Here is a 23,630-nt window from a genome sequence, read left to right as displayed (position 1 = left end):
ACGATGTACTCCTTGTAGAGGGAGCTCATTTGATCTAATCCCTGGCTTCTCTACGCCCCTTATTTACTCTGACTAGAGAGAAGAAATGGCTGAAACTGAGGGATAAATTTGGGAAAAGCACTTTAGGCATGCTTGGTTCAGCTCCTCTCTTACTCCCTTTGAAGACCAGCTGCCTAAAGGAAAGAGAAATTAAACTCTCCCCCCAGTGAGTCATTCTTTGCTTTGCAGAAGGGGAATGCTTTGCCTCATCTAGTGCTCTGAATGGGAACGGTGACTGTTTGTTTCCAGAATTTAGTTACTAGGCTCTTTTAGCTCTGACTCTAAGGCATATCCTCCCATTTAGACTTCATGATAGAGCTTCGAGACTAATGTTCTATGAACAGCCTCAGAAATGCCATAATATCCTTCTTTCTGGGACTCAGAGTGGCTGGGTGAGATTTTATGGATGCCAGTTCTCCAAACCATTCATTACTAGCTATAAGAAGCCTCGTCTGTTTATCCCAGTTTCCATAAGAATATTATCATTTTCTATATGTGCCCTGAAGCGAAAAAAGCTTGAAAGACAAACTTTTTGTCAGCAATAGAGGTGATATTTTTATTTTTCTTGTGCCTGACTTTTGTCTTAACTTGTTCAGACCAGAGCAAGAAGAAGGCGTCTCTTTATCAAGGTGCCTCAGAGCTGCAGCATTGGTACTTACGGAATAATCTTTACTTGGTTTTTCCTCCTCCCTAAGACTGATCATGCATTTTTTTCTCCTTGTGAATCTAGTTTCATTATGTGGATGTTCCTTTTGGGTGCTCTCTTGGTGTTCAATGCTTTCCACCTAACCTTCTTCCCACCTTTCCAGCAACTGGCATTTTCCTTATATGATTACTGGTTTTATCACATGCCCATAATTTTAAAAATAATAATAATTGGGATTCCTCAACAAAAGTACACAGTAAAAAGCATGGGCTGTGGAGTCAGATAAACTTGGTTTAAATTCTCAATCAAACACTTATTTGACCTTGGACAAAATACATATATCTTCAAAAATGTCAGTTTCTTTGTCTGTCATGTTGGGAGGTTAATTGTGCCTGCCTCTCTGTATTGTGAAGATTAAACAAGATTAAATATATGCATATAACACTTAGTATAGTGTTTGACATATAGCATGCATTTGACAAGTATAACTATTATTATTACTAAGAACAGAGACTTGCAAGAAGTCCTAGGAAATCTTAGGAAAGTCATCTGATATCTACTACATTATTCATAATAAGAGAAGCTTTATCTTCTACCATAGATGATCAGATGATTAGAAATCATAAATAGCATTAAAATAAAAATATTATAATTTTCTTTGTGTGCCTTATTATGAAAAAAAAAAATTGGGAAAATGACAGGGAAAAATGCAAAACCAGGCCAAAAAGATTATAGTAATTCAGCAGTCTGAGGTCAGTAAGTTGTTGGTTCACAATTGGGCTTCCATATAACTAGCAGAGAAAGGAGACAAAGGAAAGAGACAGGCACTCCAGACTGGTAGGTGGCAGGTCTAATAAGCAAAGGAATTTATATTCAGGGCTTGTCTTGGACAGACCCATGATGAGTAGATCTCCACACCCGCCTGCCAGAATCATATGCCGGTACAGAGGCTTTAACTGGGTTCAGTCACACATATGCTGTCCAGATGGTCTCAGTAACACCTTACTCTCTCAAGTCTGTGTCCTTGGAACGGCTCCCACTGTGGAAACTGTGGGCAGAGGGCACATTTCAAGGACAGGCAAGGCATGAAGAGCCTCTGATTGTCCAGGTTCAGCTTTCTGGTGGAACCATGCCCCAGGAAATTACGAAAGGAGTCGGAGGCCATCCAGGAGTTCCCAACTGATGAGGGATCTGCAGAATGACTAGATAGCCCCCCTTCCTCAGGTGAGGGTTCTAAACATGCCCTAGTTGTGTCAACTGCATCTGGCCTAACCCAAGCTTTTCCCTGTCACCCTAAATGAGGCTACCGCCATTAGGGGATGAGGGAAACAAAGAACCATGGTATAGATACTCATTGAATGGACAGTGATTGGGGTCACATTACTGAAAGAAAAGCTTCTATATGCACATTGCTTTGAACTGTTTGAAACATTTTTGTATCTATAGATCTCATTTTGACCTCATAGTAACCTCACGAGGTACTTGGTGGAGCATTGAAATCTTCATTTGAAAAATAAAGAAATCTAGATGAAAAGAACTAGAAAGGGTACTGAAACAAAATATCCTTCCAAAGAGATGCCACAGCTGAAGCTCTGCAGTCTCACCTCTTTCTCTTAGGTACGCTATTGTCATATATATTGAGTAGTTCTCGCTTGGTGACCCATGTGTATGTATGTGTGCTCAATTGTGTCTGATTCTTTGCAACCTCATGGACTGTAGCCTGCCAGGCTCCTTTGTCCATGGGACTATCCTAGCAAGAATATTGGTGTGGGTTGCCATTTCTTACTCCCAGAGATCTTCCCCACTCAGGGATCAAACCCGCATCTCTTCTGCATTGGCAAGTAGATTCATTACCATTGTGCCACCTGGGAAGCCTCATATGTACATTTACTGGCAGCACCATGCAGCTTGTCAGAAGCCCAGGTGGTGACCCATATTTTATTATAATGTGAAAAATTTTAAATGATGGTATCAAGACGAATAATAAAGTTTCCACTTCTTGAATATTCTAAAATATCTATAGACTAGCTTATTTAACCTTCACAATAATTCTGCAATATAGTTATTATTAACCTAGATATTGGATAACCTTAATAATCAGATATTAAGAAAACATAAAAATATGAATCCAGGCTTTTATATCCTCAAAACTTGTTCTTTCTGTCTTTGCACATTATCTTCCAAAATGAGTCTTTAGAGCAGCTATTAAGAATGGAACAGAACCTGAGTAGCAAAGAGTATTGAATTTATCTATAAATATCCTTGGCTTACCTTCAAGGAAATGTGGATTCAAAAGGAAAAGTATGATATGTGGAAAAGCCTGATAAAAGCTTTAAAATTTGGAAACTATTTCAGTTTTTCCAAGAGGAATATTCAACACATTTAGAGTCTCCAAGAGTTAGTAGACATTGACCTTTAGTTGTTCCCAAGAATCTAACCAGAAGTAGTTTCTACTAAGTCAAGGAATATTTGCAAAGAATTTTCAAACTTCCCTGATAGCTCAGTTGGGAAAGAATCAGCCTGCAATGTGGGACACTTGGGTTCAATCCCTGGGTTGGGAAGATCCCTTGGAGAAGGGAAAGGCTACCCACTCCAGTATTCCGGCTTGGAGAATTCCATGGACTGTATAGACCATGGGGTTGTAAAGAATTGGACACGACTGAGCAACTTTCACAGACATACAAACTACTGCTCTTAAAACCCCCATCGACCCCAGCCAAAACCTGTAAAAGAGTGTGCTGAAGTGAAGTTAATCTGATTCTAATCAATACACACTCACACAATATAAAAGGCAATGAAGAGCAGATCAACATGAAAATAAAGGACAAATTCCAGCTGCTTTATTCTCCCTTCAAGGACATACATGTATATGTAAAGAGTTTCTATATGTTAGATAAGCTAGAAATAGAGGCATTCTGTAGTTAAGAAAGAATGAGAGAATTCTTTCTGACATTACATCTTAGGAGACTCTGAAATATCTGTCTTTTATTTTTTTAAAAGATTTATTTATTTATTTATTTATTTATTTATTTATTTTTGGCTGCACTGGATCTTTATAGCTTTGCATGAACTTTCTCTAGTTGCAGGGTAGGGGGGAAGGGGGGCTACTCTTGAGTTGCAGTGTACGGGCTTCTCATTGCAGTGGCCTCTCTTGTGGAGCACAGGCTCTAAGCATTGGGCTACAGTAGTTATGGTGCAGGGGCTTTGTCATCCCACAGCATGTGGAATCTTCCTGGACCAGGGATCCAACCCATGTGCCCTTCATTGCAAGGTGATTCTTAGCCACTGGACCACCAGGGAAGTTCTCTATCTTTTACAATATAACAAATGCTTTCAGAAAGTTAACATGTATCCAATTTTCTTACTTCCAACCCATTCTGAGTAAAGACTAGTAATATGGTTCAGGAAAGAAAGAGACATGGTAACTTCAAATCAATCTTAATGGACTTGCTACTTCAGGAAAATGAAAGACTTTGGGGCATTACTGATTATAGAGGTAAGGGAAATACATACTTAGAATGTGATTCATTATACAGTATTATTTTAGTCTGCAAGGAGACTGTCACCATGCTAAGTTGTGGGAGGGAGATGAAGGACAAATGACCAAGACCTTGCTCTAAGTAAACTGAACAAACTTGGTGGAGAGACAAGGCTTCTATCAATGAAGTTATCACTTATACTGCTGCTGATGGAGAGTGAACGTTCTCTTTCCCAGGAAATCACAACCTAAATTGGACAAATAATCTACTGTGTGAAGCAATCAGAAATAAACCCAAGTGGACTTACAGGACTAGCAGGCTGGCATGACTAACATAATGAGTGCTTTGAGTCATGTTCAGACACCCTGAAGTGTTTAGCAGAACCTTGCTGGAGTAGGTGAAAGCTTAAAAGAGCGAAGTGGGAAGTGGATTACAATTCTGTTACTCCTCCCTCCTCTTTTGATCTTGCTTTATCTGATGGTCTGTGGGCTCTCTTGTCCTTCCTAAACCATTGACAGAGAATCCTAAACAATTGTAATAAGAAGTCGCTGATGTTCAAGACCTAAATCCCTTAGGTCTGACACTTTCCACTGCTCAACATTGGAGATAAGGGCTGTCGGTGCCTGTCTTCCTGCCAGCTTTCTCTGACTACAGATTATTCCTTTTTCTTCTTTGAGCCTCTGTGCTTTACATCGCCTAAGGATAAGCCTGGCACTTTTTACCACGGATGATCCAATTAGCGGAGAAGGGAGCAGCCCAGCTTGCAACAACATACAGACTCTGGTATGAGCCCCACAGAGAAAAAGCAACACTTTAGACACTCTTTGTGCATAGCTGCCTGCCTAGTCTGTCTGTGATCTTAGAGCAAAGACTTAGGGAACTGTGTTAGCTGCCCAAGGTTACCATTCAAATCCAGAACAGATGGATGAGAAATCATGTATGTTTCTATCAGCGCAGGTTCACTAAATACCTCCCACATCTGGACCTTTCTGACAGCCACTTACTATTTTTTTTAGACTGGACAATAGAAAAAGAGAATTTTACATGAGGTTGAAATTCCCCAGAGAGAGTGTATTTATACACTGAACTAAGAGGCACCAGTATGTGTAACTTCTCACATTTTTTATCCTGAAACTTAGGAAATTCTTCTTACTGTTTATAAATGGCCTGTGGGTTGAAGATGAGGAGACTGTGGGCCTCTTTGGAGTAGATCAGAATTCAAAATGATCTTAGTTCGTTCAGTTTTTTTTAAGAAGAATTGCTCAGGCAACAGCATCTGTTCAGAACTAGAGAAGATGCAGAGAAATACAGAATCCCTTTCTGGTTCTCCAGGGCTACCTGTTGAGGTGAGATACTTACCATTTACATTCTCAGTTTGTAGTTTATAGATATCAGTTGGTCTAGTGGGGGTAGTATACTGCCCAGTTAGCCACCAGATATTTAGGGAATTTTGTTTGTTTTTGTTTTTTAATGACTGGAGTGTTATAATCTAGTATGGGAGATTCCCTTGTGGCTCAGCTGGTAAAAAACCTGCCTCAATGGGAGACTGTGGTCATAACATAAATCACTTTAGAGATCAGAGATGCTAAATACCTTGTAAGGCTCAAACAATTGCCTAAGTCAAAATGTCAGAAGCATCTTTCCCACTCATAACTGAGAGAGCACAGTGTTGACTTTTTACCAGCCCCAAGATCTTTGCCTTAACCTAGCCCCAAGGCCCATTATTTGAAACAACAGATGAGAACTTCTGTGTTGGAGACTGTATCAGCCACCTTAGGCTAAATAGGATGCAATAACAACCCAGGAATCTCAACGGCTTGTAAAAAGAAGGTTTTTTCCCTCATGTCCCATGTCCATTTTGGGGTCTCTTGGGGCTCTCATCCATTTACTCATGTCTTGGGTCCAGGCTAAAGGATAGACCCTCTCTAGGATATTTTCAACTGGGATTCAGCAGAGGATGTAGTGAAATCATGAAATGACACTAAAACACCTTGAAGGCAGAGCATATCATTTCCACACATATTTCATTGGTTAAAGTAAATCACATGACCAAGCTTGATATCAGCAATGCACAAATGTATAAATCCTTTTTCAGAGAGAAGCAACAAATATTTTGGATGAAAATACAGTTTACTTTAAAGGAAGTGGAGTGGAAGGAGAGGTTTTTATTATATACTGAATATAATACAGCCTCTTAAAAAGGGCTCTAGAAAGAAAATCCACTTCTGATCACAAAACCAGAACAAATTAATTCTCTGACTCCCTTGAATTTGAGCTTCAGAAGAAGAAAGTGGAAACCCTATCAGAAGAATAAAAAATCAGATCAAATTTATCTATGCCAAAATTATACATTTTACTAAGACATAATTTACATATAACATTGTGTAAAATTAAGATGTGCACTGTGATGATTTGATGTATTTGTATATGGCAATCTGATTACCATCATAGCTGAAGCTAACACCTCTATTGTGTCACATAATTATCATTTCTTTTTTTGTGATTAGGATATTTAAGATCTGGTCTCTTAGCAAGTTTGATATTTACATTATAGTTGCTGTTGTTTTTTCAGACACTAAGTCATGTCCAACTCTTTGTTACCCCATTTACTGTAGCATGCCAGGTTTCTCTGTCCATCTCTATCTCTCTGAGTTTGCTCAAACTCATGTCCATTGAGTCAATGATGCCATCCATCCATCTCATCCTGTCATCCCCTTCTCCTCTTGCCCTCAATTTATCCCAGCATCAGGGTCTTTTCCAGTTGGTCAACTCTTCGCATCAGGTGGCCAAAATATTAGAATTTCAACTTCAACATCAGTCCTTCTAGTGAATATTCAGGGTAGGTTTCCTTTAGGATTGACTGGTTTGATCTCCTTGCTGTCCAAGGGACTCTCAATAGTCTTCTCCAGCACCACATTTCAAAAGTGAATTCTTCAGTGCTCAGCCTTCTTTATGGTCCAACTCTCACATCAGTACCTGACTACTGGAAAAACCATAGGTTTGACTATATGGATCTCTGTTGGCAATGTGATGTCTCTACTTTTTAATACACTGTCTAGGTTCATCATAGCTATTCTTCCAAGGAGCAAGCAGCTTTTTATTTCGTGTTTGCAGCTACCATCCACATTGATTTTGGAGCCCAAGAAAATGAAATCTGACATGGTTTCCACATTTTACAATATAGCATTATTGTCTATAATCACTGCGCTAATGGATTTGAGCTCCAGAATTTATTTATCTACTGGCTGAAAGTTTGGGCCCTTAACATCTCCCCGATTCTCCCAATGCCTGCTGCTGCTGCTGCTGCTATGTCGCTTCCGTTGTGTCCGACTCTGTGTGACCCCACAGATGGCAGCCCACCAGGCTCCTCTGTCCCTGGGATTCTCCAGGCAAGAATACTGGAGTGGGTTGCCATTTCCTTCTCCAATGCACGCATGCATGCTAAGTCACTTCAGTTGTGTTCGACTCTGTGCGACCCCATGGACAGCAGCCCACCAGGCTCCTCTGTCCACAGGATTCTCCAGGCAAGAATACTGGAGTAGGTTGCCATTTCCTTCTCCACTCCCATTGCCTATCCCCTGGTAACTACCATTGTCCTGTTTGTTTTTATGGTTTTCACTTTTTAGATTCCACTGTAAGTGATACAATATAGTATTTGTCTTTCTTTGTCTGGCTTATATCACCAAGCATAATACACTCAAGGTACATTATTACAAACACTGAGATTTCTTTCTTTCTCAAGGATAATTTTCTATTGTATAGATGCATCACATTATCTTTTCATCTGCTGTTGGGTATTCAGATTGCTTCCCTATCTTGGCTATCATGAACAATGCTACAATAAACATGGGAGTTGCAGGTATTTTTTGATATCCTGTTTTTATTTCCTCTGAATATGTACCTAGAAGTGAAATTGTTGGATTATATGATAGTTTCACTTTTAGCTCTTTTGAGGAACCTCATATTGTTTTCCATATTGGCTAAACCAGTTTCTACTCCCACCAACAATACACATTGTACATTTTTCGCAGCATGTTCACATGCTTGCCAATACTTATCTCTTGTCTTCTTATGGATACCCATCCTAACAGGTGTTAAGTGATTCATCATTGTGGTTTTGATTTGCATTTCCCTGATGATTAGTGATGTTGAGCCTCTTTCATGTATCCGTTGGCTATTTCTATGTCTTCTTTGGAAAAAAAAAAGAATGTCTATTTGGTTCTGCCTGTTTTTAAAAAGATAGTTTGGGTATTTGTTGTTGTTGAAGTTGTGTGAGTTTATACATTTTGGATATGAACTCTTGATCTGATAGGTGGTTTGCAAATGTCGTCTCCCGTTCCATAAGTTGCCTTTTCATTTGCTGAGTGTTTCTTTCGCTGTTCATAAGCTTTTTGGTTTGAGGTAATAGCAGTTTTTAGTTTGATGTAGTAGAACAAACTGGTCATCTCCAACATCTTTTATTCTCTCTCCCTGTTTTCACTGCCAAATCAGATCTACCTCCTAATTCTATCAGCAGTACTCTCATTAGCCCAGTCATGCAAGCTTGCATTATCTTTGTGTTAAATAAATAAAATTCTATTTGTATTTTTTTTCTTAACCCTCCTTTGCCTTAACTCAACTCCACTCAAATACTCACCACTTCCTGTTAATAATTTGTGCATATTTTCTCTTTTTATCTGTCCCCAGGCATAGGAATCAAAACCACATGTCTTCTGAATGAGAAAAATATCTTGCACACAAGAAATAGAATGGTTAAATCACCTTTATAGAAAAATTTAAAGGCTATGAATATGAAATTGTTTTTATATGTTATTAACATAATGTTTGTTATTAAAAATTTTAATAGAATCATTTTAAAGTACCGACAATATGGTACATGAGCAATGACATTATAGCTGCTAGATTAATTCTGCAGTCATTATAGAGTATGTTGGCAATACTAAATAGACACACTCAGCTGGCACATTTAATGATATCACTAAGATTTTTGTACACAACAGATTTTGATTAATGGTGATAAGAAGCTTTAAATAGTGTTTTTTAAAAGAACTTAGTAGTTCTTTTTTGTAAACAAAAAGAACTTAGTAGTTCTTGATTGTAAATGAGTAACTATAAAAAATCTTTCAACTGCCAGAAATGATTAGGAGTGGATAGAAATTATTTTGACAAGCTTGTGTTTAAAATGTTAGACCTTGTAAATTCACACTTATAAAAATCTTATTAATATGTGTAATTTATGCTAGTTCTCACTTTGATTCAAAAAACTACCCTAACTTTCCTCATACTCTTTATATCCTTTATTTGTCTAAATGGAATATGATTTCTCATGGACATTAATATGATATATGATTTGGGGTTTTTTCATTCTGAAATATTGAGATAGGAAATTTGAAATTCTGATTCTATAACATTTTTACAAGAAATTAAGAACTTCAATATAAAAATCTCCTTCAATGATGCATTGCTTTTAAAGAATGAAATAAAGGTTCAATAAAATTCTTAAATTCTTAATGCTATGAATACTAGAGTAGTGACATGTCAATAAAATTTAAATTTAAAATACAAGCTCAGTTCAGTATCAGTATCAGTTCAGTCGCTCAGTCGTGTCGACTCTTTGTGACCCCACGAGCTGCAGCATGCCAGGCCTCCCTGTTCATCAAACTCCAAGAGTTTACTCAAACTCACGTCCATCACAACAGTGATGCCATCCAACCATCTCATCCTCTGTCGTCCCCTTCTCCTCCTGCCTTCAATCTTTCCCAGCATCAGGGTCTTTTCAAATGAGTCAGCTCTTCGCATCAGGTGGCCAAAGTATTGGAGTTTCAGCTTCAACATCAGTCCTTCCAATGAATATTCAGGACTGATTTCCTTTAGGATGGACTGGTTGGATCTCCTTGCAGTCCAAGGGACTCTCAAGAGTCTTTTCCAGCGCCACAGTTCAAAAGCATCAATTCTTCGGCGCTTAGCTTTCTTTATAGTCCAACTCTCACTTCCATACATGACTACTGGAAAAACCATAGCCTTGACTAGATGGACCTTTGTTGGCAAAGTAATGTCTCTGTTTTTTAATATACTGTATAGGTTGGTCATAACTTTCCTTCTAAGGAGTAAGCGTCTTTTAATTTCATGGCTGCAGTCACCATCTGCAGTGATTTTGGAGCCCAAAAAAATGAGATCTGCCACTGTTTCCCCATCTATTTTCTATGAAGTGATGGAACTGGATGCCATGATCTTAGTTTTCTGAATGTTGAGCTTTATGCCACCTTTTTCATTCTTCTCTTTCACTTTCATCCAGAGTCTCTTTAGTTCTTCACTTTCTGCCATAAGGGTGATGTCATCTGCATATTTGAGGTTATTGATATTTCTCCCGGCAATCTTGATATTAGCTAGTAATGATTATTGTGTTGTAGAAATGGTAAACAGATTGGTGATTTCCAAGGGCTCAAAGGAGAGAGAGGATAAGTAACTGAACCACAGGGCATTTTTTAGGGTGATGAAGTCATGCTGTATAATATTGTAATGAGGGATGTGTAACAACATGCATTTGCCATTACCCATAGACTTTGGTAGCAAAAGGAATGACTTTTAATGTGTACAAAAATTTAAAATATCATTTAAGTGTTTGAGAGGCCTCAGGATGTACTACTGCATGTGACAAATGATCTAAGTTGTGCGTGGTGGTGGAAAGATGCTGAACTAAGTAATTTCAGAAATGAGTGGAGTCTTTAATACTTAAGGTCAAAAGAACTGTACATAAGCACGTACTCTAATTAGATAAAGTTACTTCTTTCTACCATATGATTAACAATTCTGAAACCACTATATATGTATCCTGAAACTAAACAATTAAGTTAAAAGATGATGAGAGTTGAGATCCAAATTTCATAATATTGGAATAAGATGCTACAAAGAAGCCAAGGAAGAAACTAGAATAATCCATGTGATAATGAGTAGTGTAATATGGTTATTAAGAATAATAACTGGGATCCTGGAAAAGAAAAAAGACATTGTGTCAAAACCAAGAAAATCTAAATAAGGTATGGACTTTGCTTAACAATACTGCATCAATATCTGTTCATTAGTTGTGACAACTGTACTATATTAATGTAAGATGTTAATAAGAGGGGAAATTGGGTGTAGCCTCCATAAAAGCTCTCAGTATTTTCTAATCAATTTTTCTCTAAAGCTAAACTACTCTAAAATCAAATTTTACTCTCAAACCCATGAAAGACAATCTATAAATCCAGTAAACAATATACTTCATGCCCCTCAAAATTAGAGATAATTAAGCAACATGAATGAGACTTTGAAATAAATTGCTTAAAATCCTCAAAGTGACATACGATGAAATAGTATCCAGGCAAAAAAAAGGGGAGGGGGGCGGGGAATTGTAAAACCTGTTCAGGCAAATGTGAAAAAGAGCCAAGGCAGGTCATTTAGAAAGACATGGTCTTAGTCAATTAGTTTGACTCAAGACATCCTCAGGTCTTCCTTGATTTGGTTGCTATGCTTGCCATCATCTTGTTTAAAATTTATGGGCAGTGTTAAGGAATTTAAGCAGATGAGTGCTATGTGTTGTGACTTATTCAGGATTGAGTTGAATTTGGGAAAGCTAGAGGGTGAGGAGGGCTTCCCTTGTGGCTCAGCAGTAAAGAATCAGCCTGCAATGCAGGAAATGCAGGCTTGAGCCCTGGGTCAGGAAGATCCCCTGGAGAAGGAAATGCAACCCACTTTAGTCTATTCTTGCCTGGGAAATCCCATGGACAGAAGAACCTGTCAGGCTACAGTCCATGGGGTTGCAAAAGAGTCAGACCTGACTTAGCGACTCAAAAATAACAACAACAAAGGGTGGGGAATTAGATAACAGTTTTCTTAGTACTTCAAGTATAAACATATTATATGTAACAAAAGATGGGGTAATAAGAAGATTAAGAGAAGAGTATGAATTTTAGACATATTGAAGAGGTGGAGTCAATTGGTCTTGGTGATTGGTTTATGTTCAGGTATATTGAGAAAGAAGTGATACGTATGTATGAATGTTAACAATAAACCTGTTAAGTGAAACAGGATATATGGATTCATTGACTGATTGCAGAGAGAGTTACTATGCACCTATTATATACCATGTGTAAAGTAGATCCTTGAGAAAAAGCACTAAATAAGACAAATGCAGTTACTGCTCTTGTGGAGCTCAGAGTCAATTTGAAGAAAACATATATTAACATATAATTATGTAAACCTGAATTAATATGAAAATGCTATGAAAAAGTGCTTTTAGAAGATTAATAAAGTAATGATATCCACTGTGAGGGTTAGGGGAGCTGTGCTGAGCAATGTAAGAGGTAGGAAAAGAATCTGAGGACTAAAAGTTAATGATTCTCCTTTGGATGATTTAAAGTACATCCTTTGGTGTAAATATCCTCTGGATAAACAAAAGATGCCCACCTTTTCTTCAGCATTCTTCAATCAGGTGGTGGTGTTCAGTTGCTAAGTCATGTCCAACACTTTGCAATCCCATGGATAGTGGTATGCCAGACTTCTCTGTCTTTTACTATCTCTGTTTTATAAACATTCATTTCAGCTTGTGGACAGATATAGAAGTGTTTTATTTTTCTCTCACCCTGCAACTAAAATCTTGATCACAGGTTGCCAGTATCACCCATGGTCCATGTGGGTCATGACATTTTAGTGCCTATTGTACACCAAAAAACAGAAAATGTAGAAGAATAAAACAAGCATTAGGGAGGGTAATCATTTGGTTGGGGGGCCATGTTGGCCATAGCACCACGGTTGGTGTTTTGTTTGTTTCAGTTTGTTTTTTTTAGAAAAGCAATTCTTATTGTTTCTGGGATGAATGAGACAAGAGTCTCCAGGAGGCAGGTGCAATGACCTCAAGAACTCTAGGATCCCTTCCAGCATCTGAAAACATAGGTACCTGCTTCCCTTGAACCCTGTCTTAGAAACAACGCCTTATCTCTTCCACACTAAATGATTTCCACTCTTTTTAGCTCATATTCCAATCAAGAGTCCTGGTTTAAAAGATACATTTCTAGAGACTATATTATAAAAAACTGATAAAACAGGAAGTAGAAAAACTACTGAGTATGGAGGGAATTTTTATCTGTAATTCTAACTCTTTCTTAGCCATTAGCACTAGTCCTAAAATTGAGGATTACATGAAGTAGTGCATGCAAAGTGGTTAGCAGAATAAGGAACGAAATGTTAGTTATAACTATTATTTGCTATCATGATCTTAGAAAGTAATATTAAATGTGAATTGTTTATTTCCCCTAATCATGTTTTTTTCTGATTTCTCTTCTCTATGGTGTCCATGCTCCTGTCTAACTTCCACTAAATTTAAATCTTAACTCACTTTCAAATGTCTTTTTTTGGGGAATCATTTTGTACAGATTTTTTTTCTTTTTAACTTGGATTGCCTCATTTTAGGAAAATGCATGGTGAGAGAAAAATAAAATCCTGCTATGCATGCATATGTGTTCAATCATGTCGAACTCTGCAACCCCATGGACTGTAGCCTGCCAGGTTCCTCTGTCCATGGGATTTCCCAAGCAAGAATACTGGAGTGGGTTCCCATTTCCTCCTCCAGGAGATCTTCCTAACTCAGGAACTGAACCCATGTCTCCTGTGGTTCCTGCATTGGCAGGAGGATTCTTTATCACTGTGCCACCTGGGAAGCCCCAAAACATTTCTGCATCTGCCCATAAGCTGAAATGAATGTCTGTAAAACAGATTAACTTTAGAGGGAACTTTTTCATTAGAGGCAAGATGACCTTTTTTTTTTTTTTTTTTTGTAAATTTATTTATTTTAACTGGAGGCTAATTACTTTACAATATTGTAGTGGTTTTTGCCATACATTGACATGAATCAGCCATGGGTGTACATGTGTCCCCATCCTGGAACCCCCTCCCACCTCCCTCCCCATTCCATCCCTCAGGGTTATCCCAGTGCACTGGCCCTGAGTGCCCTGTCTCGGGCATTGAACCTGGACTGGCGATCTATTTCACATATGGTAATACACACATTGCAGTCTGCTGTGTTCAGAAGATCCAGATGAGGCCTGGAGAGCCTTATCACATAGGTCAACTCCAAGGTCACAAGTCACCAGGGAAGACTGAGTTTTGCATAGAACCCATAAGGAGACTAGCTGGTTGAATCTAACTTTTTTTTATTGCCTGTGGTCCTAGGGGGATGATGAGTGTTACCCTTCTGTCACCAGAAGATCCCGGGGGAAGCTGCAAGGCTGAAGCATTTTTGGTGAGTAAGGAATATCTCATCATCCCTGGAACAGCTGTCACACACAAGGTAACTGGGGTGAGCCAGCACGGCAGATGCAAGGAGCAGCATCTGGGCGCTTCGCCTCTGATGTCCTGGCTGCGTCGGTGGGAGATCATGGGGTTCTCAGGAGCATGTTAAGCTCAAGAGCATTTGATTCTAGTAATTACCTGGGAACCGTCTGACTAATCTGCACACCTCACCTACAGTGTTGAAGACATTATTTCCAGGGAGTGATAAATGGCAACTACTTAATTGTTTGGAGAAAAGGTGGTGCAGTTTCAATTTGGCCTGTTTCCCAGTCTGGATAACCATGAGTGCCTTCCAAAAGAGCATCAATAATAACACTCTGTAGACAGCTAGATCCCATTCCATTGATATTTCCTCGAGGCAGTATTTCTTGTCTGTTCTCAGGGGAGGGCTAGTATAGTATTCCTAATCTATTTTTCCCATTAGGGAAAATTAGATCTATGAAAGCAGTGGCAAATGTTCAAAGTCATACAATGAATATCAATGCGAGAGGCAAAAATGAAACCCAGGTGACCAGTGCCTTAGTAAACTAGACTGCAGGAGAATAAATGGCTTCGGGTATTGTATTTGAAGAGCTTTGTTTTTCTCCCTGAAATGGGAGTGAGCAAGGCTGTTGGATATTTACAAACACCTACCACCATCCCTTTGGAGGCTGACTGAATCAATGTCCATTTCCTTCTTCCACCTTCCCCTCCTCTTCCTTCCCTTTCTCCTTCACATTCTCTGAAAATACTATTTCAATCTCAGCTAATCCTTCCAATGAGTCTATCTCTCCCAGAATGAAACAACATCTCCCCCCTCCTTCCTTCTTCCCTCCCTCCCATTTCCTCTCTCTCCTAATTCCATCCCCCACATGTATTCAAGGTGACAGAGATTTATCTGGAAAAAGCCAACTAATCAAAGTCAACAGATGGTGACTCGGAAGAGCAGATCCTAGACAAAGAAGAGACGAGACCATAGCTTTTTTCCTCTGGCCTTTGGAAACTTGAGAAAAGGGGGAAATCGCTCCGGTGGGCTGGCGTTTGATTTTCACAACTTCGTGTTTCTCTCCTTCTTGGCCAGCCCTGCCGCCTGCCGGTGCCTGACCTGCCAGAATTAAGGTCAGCCTGACAGGAAGTGCGGAAAGGATGTCGACAGAAAAGTTGGATGGTAGAGCACGCTGTGCTCACAGCCAGCTTCCCTCACACACCTGTCCAATTAAGAATCCGGGCCCATCCTGAATAAATGAGATAGCAGCTTTTACTCTGAAGTGGAAGAGGATGCTGTGAGCTCCCGCTGGAGCCGGCCTCCTCCTGGGACCGTGGCAGGCGTACCTGGCCCAACGTCCGAGCAGAGCGGGGCTCATCTGCTCCATCCTGGTGTGCAGCGAGCCCCGTGGCTGCCTCCGTGCCCGCCACCTGGCCACGGCCGGGAGACGGCCAGGTGCTCCGTCTCCGATGGTTCTGTGCGCTTGGAGCTCTTGGTGATCAGTTATCTGTCCTCCTCTTCATGAGGTTTGCCAGGGATTTCTGCTAGATGGTAGGGAATCCTGTATACTAACCAACTGGTTCAAGTTTGAAGTTGTCATCATTCTTACTTGCCTTCTTCAAGGGTGGACAGTTTCAGTAAATTCCAGGGATTTTAGGGATGCCAAAATACAGAAATTCTTGTGATGTGACTAATGTCTTACCCTTTGCGGTGTGCACTCACCTTTATGATCACACCCTGTATTAGTGACAATACCCTCCCCTCTTTCTGTCTGCACACACACACACACACACACACACACACACAAATCTACTTGTCCTCAGGGAGGATAGCACAGTTATGCACGGTTGTGGGTGTTTTCACAGTATAGGTTTGAGTGAGGGAGGACCCAGTTTAAATCCAAGTTGTGTTTATGACCGAGATCCTGACTGAGGAAGAAGTCAACAGAAAGGAAGACATGTCAGGAACATAACCTTGGTCCAATGACAATGCTACAGACATTAAGAAGAGCAAACGATTCCTAGCAGACTGTAATTTGTTCACTGATTTAACTACTATAAACTTAGAAAAAAGAACCAGCTACCAGTAAGAAACTGCAAAAACTAATTAACTCAACTCTATGTGAGAATTGAGTAGGCAGACTAGTCTAGCTTTGTCACCTGTTTAATAAAGTGAAGCACAGATAAGAGGGACCCATTTCATGTCAAAGGATCTTGGCTTGCAGGTGTCTAAAACTGCCTCTCCTGAGCACCTTCCACCCACGTTGCTGATTATTAGTGGTCACAGGTCTGCAGGCTGAAAGGGTGTGTGTACGTCTGTGTGTGTGTATGTGTGTGTGTGTGAGAGAGAGAGTTTTGGAAGTAGGAGAATGAGCAGCTCCAGGGTCATGAGGCAAGTGCTTCCCTGCTGTGAACCTTCATAGGGACACAGCAGTGAGGATCCTGAGACACTCCAAGAAGTCATAGCAACAGCAGAGTCCCCATCACGGAGGACAGTGGAAAGTGATGTGGCAGGTACCACGAAGAACTTGTGAAATCAACAGGAGATTCCCAGACACGGCTAAAGGTGTTGCTACAATGTCAGGTGGGGTTCAAATCCTACAAACAGTCTACTCCCTCTTATTTTATTCCCAAATAGGTATGTCCTAAAGAAAGAGTATTCACCATGGAATACTACTGAGTGTGAGGGCTAAAAATTGCCTGAGAAAATTCGAGAGAAATGCAGTGGACTACTGAAGGTCATATAACCACTATAGATAATGCTGTGAGTAAAAACACAGTAATTGTGTCTCTTAGTGAATTAATTTCCTTGTTGGATTTGTGCCAGATTTTTTTCAACCCTTTAAAGTATAACCACCTGTGAGTGGCAAGGTAGTTCAGTATTTGTATGCATGATCTCTGAAGGCTGACCATCAGGGTTTGAATTCTGGTTTCACTTTTTACTAGCTGTGGGACTTTGCACAGATTGTTTACCCACTCTGTGCCTCAGTTTCCCTGGGTCTAGTAATAAAACTACACCATACAGTTTAGCATAAAACAAATTCTTACGAGTAAATCTCTCTTAGGCAAAAATTTATATACAGTTCAGTTTAGTAGCTGAGTCGTGTCTTACCTTTGTGACCTCATGGACTACAACACACCAGGCTTCCCTGTCCATCACCAAATCCCGGGGTTTACTCAAACTCATGTCCATCGAGTCGGTGATGCCATCCAACCATCTCATCCTCTGTCGTCCCCTTCTCCTCCCACCTTCAATCTTTCCCATCATCAGGGTCTTTTCCAATGAGCCAGTCCTTCGAATCAGATGGCCAGAGTATTGGAGTTTCAGCTTCAGCATTAGTCCTTCCAAGGAATATTCAGGACTGATTTCCTTTAGGGTTGACTGGTTGGGTCTCCTTGTAGTCCAAGGGACTGTCAAGAGTCTTCTCCAATACCACAGTTCAAAAGCATCAATTCTTTGGTGCTCAGCTTTCTTTATAGTCCATACATGACTACTGGAAAAACCATAGCTTTGACTATACGAACTTTTGTCAGCAAAGTAATGTCACCACTCTTTAATAGGCTGTCTAGGTTGGTCATAGCTTTTCTTCCAAGGAGCATGCATCTTTTAATTTCTTGGCTGCAGTCACCATCTGCAGTGATAAAATTTGTATTAGTAATATTTTTATACAAAGGATTGAATTTTTTGTCTCAAAATCATTCTAGAAGCAGTTATAGAGCTCTAACATTTCTAACTCGTTGGATAAAAATATGGGGGCAGAGAGTTTAAGTGACTTGGAAGAAAACAGCTACAAACACCTACCATACATGTACATTTAAAGGTGACTGCCAGCCTAGAGTTCAGAATAACACCAAAGAAAGTCCAAAATAAACCAAAACTGTACATGATTCATTGATGGCTTTCAGTAATAATGTGCCAGAAGAGCGGAATAGACCTTTAATAAATCAGCAAGAGTGCTATCATTGTCAAATATATTTACAAAAATATTTTATGGAAGAGGTAGGAAGTTCAAATTATTGAGCTGTTGAGTCCCCAAGCAGAATTTTAGAAAGTGCTTATTTTTTTTTATTAACTGCAACCTTTCCTATCTATCATTCCCATTATTTAAATCAACTTAGAAGGAGTAGCAACCACTGCTTTTTATCACAGAGTGCCTTGCAAAATTAGTCATGTGGCAGGGTGATGTCAAGCAGATTCAATTCTCCCTTAGAAGTTTTTATTTATTTATTCATTTACAAGACTTTTATTGAGCACCTACTATTTATGGACACATTGAACAAGGAGATGGGGACAAAAGGTCACTACCAACAGTGAGTACCCAGCGTTGAGGAAAAAAAGAGATGCCACCAGGTAACCAGAACACAGCTGGACAAACGCTCTGATGGACAAACACAGGTCATAGCAGCCATGCCTCGTGTGTGTGTAAGTGGGGGCCCAGGGGAGAGAGATTGTTTCAAGGTAAGAAGGAGCCAAGGGAACATAAGGTGTGTTCTGCTTCTTATGGATGAGAGGGTGTCCGTCAGGCATAGGGGAGTGAAAGGAGACTATCCACACAAGGGAAGCACTATGGACTCAGGGACGCAAAAATGAGTGTGGATCCTTTGAGAAACTCCAGGCAGCTCAGTACGACTGGACCCTGAGTTAGAAGGAGGTGGTGAAAGATGAGACTGCAGGAGAGGTAGGTACAGAGAAGACGTAAGATCACGAGGAAACTTGTATGCCAGCCCAAGTGGCTGCACCTCACTCTTTGAGACTTAATGCAAGAAAGGAAGAAATTCTGGAAATGGTTGTGGTCAAAGCAGAAGTTTTGGGTGCTTGATTGAGACCAGCTTATTGACCCCGGTGTTGTGGAGCATGCAGCTGAGCATGGTGGAGCCAGACTTCCTGGATTAAAGCTGGTACAATACAGCTGTACACTAAAGCTGTACAACAGAGCTGGTACAATAAGGCTGCTTGTACTTAGTATCTCTGTGACCTCAGCCACATTGCCTAAGCATTTCCTGACTCAGTTTCCTCATCTATAAATAGCACTTTTGCTATTTACAGGGTTGTTTAGAACAATGGCCCCCCAACATTTTTGGCACCAGGGACCTGATCTGTGGAAGACAATTTTCCCACAGACTGAGGGGCAGCAGGTGGATGGCTTCAGGATGATTCAAGAGCATTACATTTCTTGTGCACTTTATTTCTATTATTATTATATCAGCTCTACCTCAGATCATCAGGCATTAGATTCTGGAGGTTGGGGACTCTTTGTTTAGAAGATTCAGTGAGTCTGTACACACACAGATCTCAGAACAGAGCAAGGCAGATAGTAAATAGTTGATAAATGTGTGCTGTTACTATTAATGCAGCATTGCTCTGATTTAGCTGCAGAGCTCCTTTTGTGTAAACTGGGAACTTAAGCAAAAGCTGTGGGGAGTGAAAATCAACTCTGTCCTGTAAAAATGAGGAAGGAACATCACTAGCAGAAGGATCATCATCTACAACAAATAAACAACCATTGAACACTTGTGATTTCAAGCAAATGAGTTAGTTGGATGGAGGAATTCTGACAGTGTCAGCTTGCTACATGGCTATTGACTGAAATAAAATCAATTAAGTTTCCTTAGATATCTGTATTTAAGGCTTTTAAAAAGTATGTCATATAGATTTCTGATACAAACATTTTAAATTATGAAAGATAATATAGAAGCTCAAGAGGGATGTGTGTATACATAGAGCTGATTCACATTGTTGTACAGAAGAAACTAACATAAGTTGTAAAGCAACGATACTCCAGTTTAATTAAAAAAAGAAACCTCCCTCTTTTCCCTGCTGGGCCTCCTGGAGGCATCCTTTCCTCCTTTGAGATAACTAGACTTTTTTCTTTGTTTTGTTTTCTTCTGTATTGCTTTGTTTTTCCATCTGGGTCCTCCTCTGTCTAGAAACAATGTATCATTTCACACAGGGAAACCTAACACATATGAACACACAGATTGGTATGAGATAGAGATGTGTTTTACATAAATACTATACACTGAAATGTAACTGTTAAACAAAAAATGACCTTTGAACAGGGCCCCATTTTTTCAGCACTCGCCTTTCTGGAGCAAGAGTCCTGATGCTAGAAGAGGGGAAAACAGATGCTTAAAGAGAACAGAACCAGCTCAAATTCTCTTCCAGACACTTGAAACAGACTCTCTCCTCGATAGGGAGGTGACAGCCACGGAGCAGAGAGGAAGTCCCACCTCACACAGAGCTCACACCCCCATCTCCAGCCCCACCCCATACCAAGGTGATAACTAACAGCACAGCCTGAGGAGTCTGTCATTCACATTAAATCCTGCCGGCCCTGCCAAAGTACGGGCACACACTCGCTGAGCAAGGACACCACACATAACAACACCCGTGTAAGACCGTGATTGTAACTGTTACACCTCAGCTAAGCAAAATGGAAGGGCAGAAGAATTACTCTCAATTGAAAGAGCAAGAGGAAACTCCTGAGAAACTAAATAATAAAACCAAAATAAACAAGTCACCAGGTAAAAACATTCAAAACATTGCCAATAAAAATTGCTAAATAATAAAACCAAAATAAACAAGTCACCAGGTAAAAAAATTCAAAACATTGCCAATAAAAATTGCTAAAAGAATTGAGGTAAACAATGAAACACTTCAGCAGGAAACTAAATAATACAGGAAAGACCAGAATAGGAACGAAGAATTCAATAGCTGAAATAAACACATACACACACACACAGACACAGAAGGAATGAATAGCAGATCACTGAATGATACATGAAGAACGCATAAGTGATCTGGAAGATAAAATAGGAGAATTTACTCGATCCGAACAGCAAAAAGAAAAACATTTTTTTAAAAAAGAAAACATTTTAAGAGATTTGTTGGAAAAGACAAATATTCACATTGTAGGGGCCCCAGGAGGAGAAGAGAGAGAAAGGGGATAAAACATGTATTTCAGGAAATTATGACTGAAAACTCCCCAAACCTGAAAAAGGAAACAGATATCCATGTACAAGAAGCACAGAGGGTCCCAAACAAGATGAACCCAAGCTGACCCAAACCAAGACAGAGTATAATTAAAATGGCCAATATTGAAGATAACAAGAGAATTCTAAAGGTAGCAGGAGAAAAACAAAGGGTCAGATACTAGGGAATCCCCCTAAAGCTGATTCTCTGAAGAAACTCTGCAGGCCAGAATGGAAAGGCATGATATGTTAAAAATGCTGAAAGAGGAAAAAATTGCAGCCTAGAAAAAAACTACCCAGTGAGATTATAATTTAGAACGTGTATGAGGTGTGAAAGTCGCTCAGTCGTGTCTGACTCTTTGTGACCACATGGACTGTATAGTCCATGGAATTCTCCAGGCCAGAATATTGGGTGGGCAGCCTTTCCCTTCTCCAGGGGATCTTCCCAACCCAGGGATCAAACCCAGGTATCCCACATTGCAGGCTGATTCTTTACCATTTGAGCCACCGGGGAAGCCCAAGCCTACAGGAGTGAGTAGCCTATCCCTTCTCCAGAGAATATTTCTGACCCAGGAATCGAACCAGGGTCTCCTGCATTACAGGCATATTCTTTACCAGCTGAGCTACCAGGAAAGCCTCATGATTTAGAATAGAAGGACAGATAAAGAAATTATCAGACAAGTAAAAGCTAAAACCCATAACCTACTCTAAAAGAAATATTGAAGGATCTTCTCTGAATGGAAAAGAAGTAAAAATCTATAGGAAAGAGACAATCCCATTCAGAAAGGCAGATATATATTAACAGTAAGAACTGAGCATCAAACACTGAAATAGCCAGTGTCCAACAACAGACGAAGTTTTTTTATACATGTAATATATGTACATGGAATAGTAGTCAGCCATAAAAAAGAATGAAATTCTGCCATTTGCAGCAATATAGATGAACCTAGAGAATATTATGGTCAGTGAAATAAATTAGAAAGACAAAAGCACTTACATGTAGAATCTAAATGATAGTACAAATGTATACAGCAAAACAGAAGCAGATTCACAGATAAAGAAAACAAACTAGTGGTTACCAGTAAAAAGAGGAAAGAGGGGAGGTCCACATGAAGGGCATGAGATTAGGAGATGCCTAAGCAACAGGGATATATGGTATAACTCAGGGGATTATAGTCACCATCTTGTAATAACTTTCAATGAAGTATAGTCTGGTGGCTCAGATATTAAAGAATCCACCTGCAATGGGCAAGACCCGGATTCCAACCCTGGATCAGGAATATCCCCTGGAGAAGGCAATGGCAACCAACTCCAGTATTCTTGCCCAGAGAATTCCATGGACCAAGCTTCCTGGTGGGCTACAGTAGCCGATGGGGTTGCAAAGAGTAGGATATGACTTAACACTTTTGCTTTACTTTCAATCTGCAAAATAGTTAATATGCTATACACCTTAAATTAATATAATATTGTAATCAGCTATGCTTCAGTTAAGAATAAATAAATACAGGACTACCCTGGTGACACAGTGGATACGAATCTGCCTGCCAGTGCAGGGGACATGGTTTTGACCCCTGGACTGGGAAGATTCCACATGCCATGGGGTAACTAAGCCCGCATGCCACCACTACTGAAGCCACGCTTCTAGAGCCTGTGCTCCACGATGACAGAAGCCACCGCGTTGAGAAGCGCAGACACTGCAACTTTAGAGCAGCCCCTGCTCGCCACACCTAGAGAAAGCCCGTGCAAAGCAACAAATACCCAGCATGGCCAAGAAGAAATAGTTCTCAAAGTTTTTTAAAAGAATAAATAATAAGTAAAAATTATAAAATTCAGAAAGATTTTTCCAGTCATCAGTACCTAAAGTATTTTGAAATTAAGATTGAATGTTGACTCATATCCAGCATGTATTAATATTATGTCTTTAACCTTTGATTTGCTATTTAATTTGGAAGAATCCTTGTTACTTGGGATAAAACATGATTCATAGAAAATTTTCAAAAATTAAATAATGTACATTATAACTCTTTCAATAGCAATGTAAACAAAACCATCTCGCTCTTAAAAGTATACACAGTTTCTTTTTTTTTTTTTTTATTAGTTGGAGGCTAATTACTTTACAATATTGTAGTGGTTTTTGCCATACATTGACATGAATCAGCCATGGATTTACATGTGTTCCCCACACAGTTTCATCATATGGATAC

General features: G+C 39.7%; 1 pseudogene; it reads left to right on the top strand.

Annotated features, from left to right (window-relative positions):
- Positions 1-15,615: 15,615 nt before the first annotated feature.
- Positions 15,616-23,630, top strand: part of LOC133067966 (cytosolic iron-sulfur assembly component 2B-like) — a 66,863-nt pseudogene continuing 58,848 nt past the window's right edge.

The sequence above is a fragment of the Dama dama genome, chromosome 2 (assembly GCF_033118175.1).
Source record: "Dama dama isolate Ldn47 chromosome 2, ASM3311817v1, whole genome shotgun sequence".
In the NCBI taxonomy this organism is placed as follows: Eukaryota; Metazoa; Chordata; class Mammalia; order Artiodactyla; family Cervidae; genus Dama; species Dama dama.
This window is presented reverse-complemented; position numbering and strand designations above follow the sequence as displayed.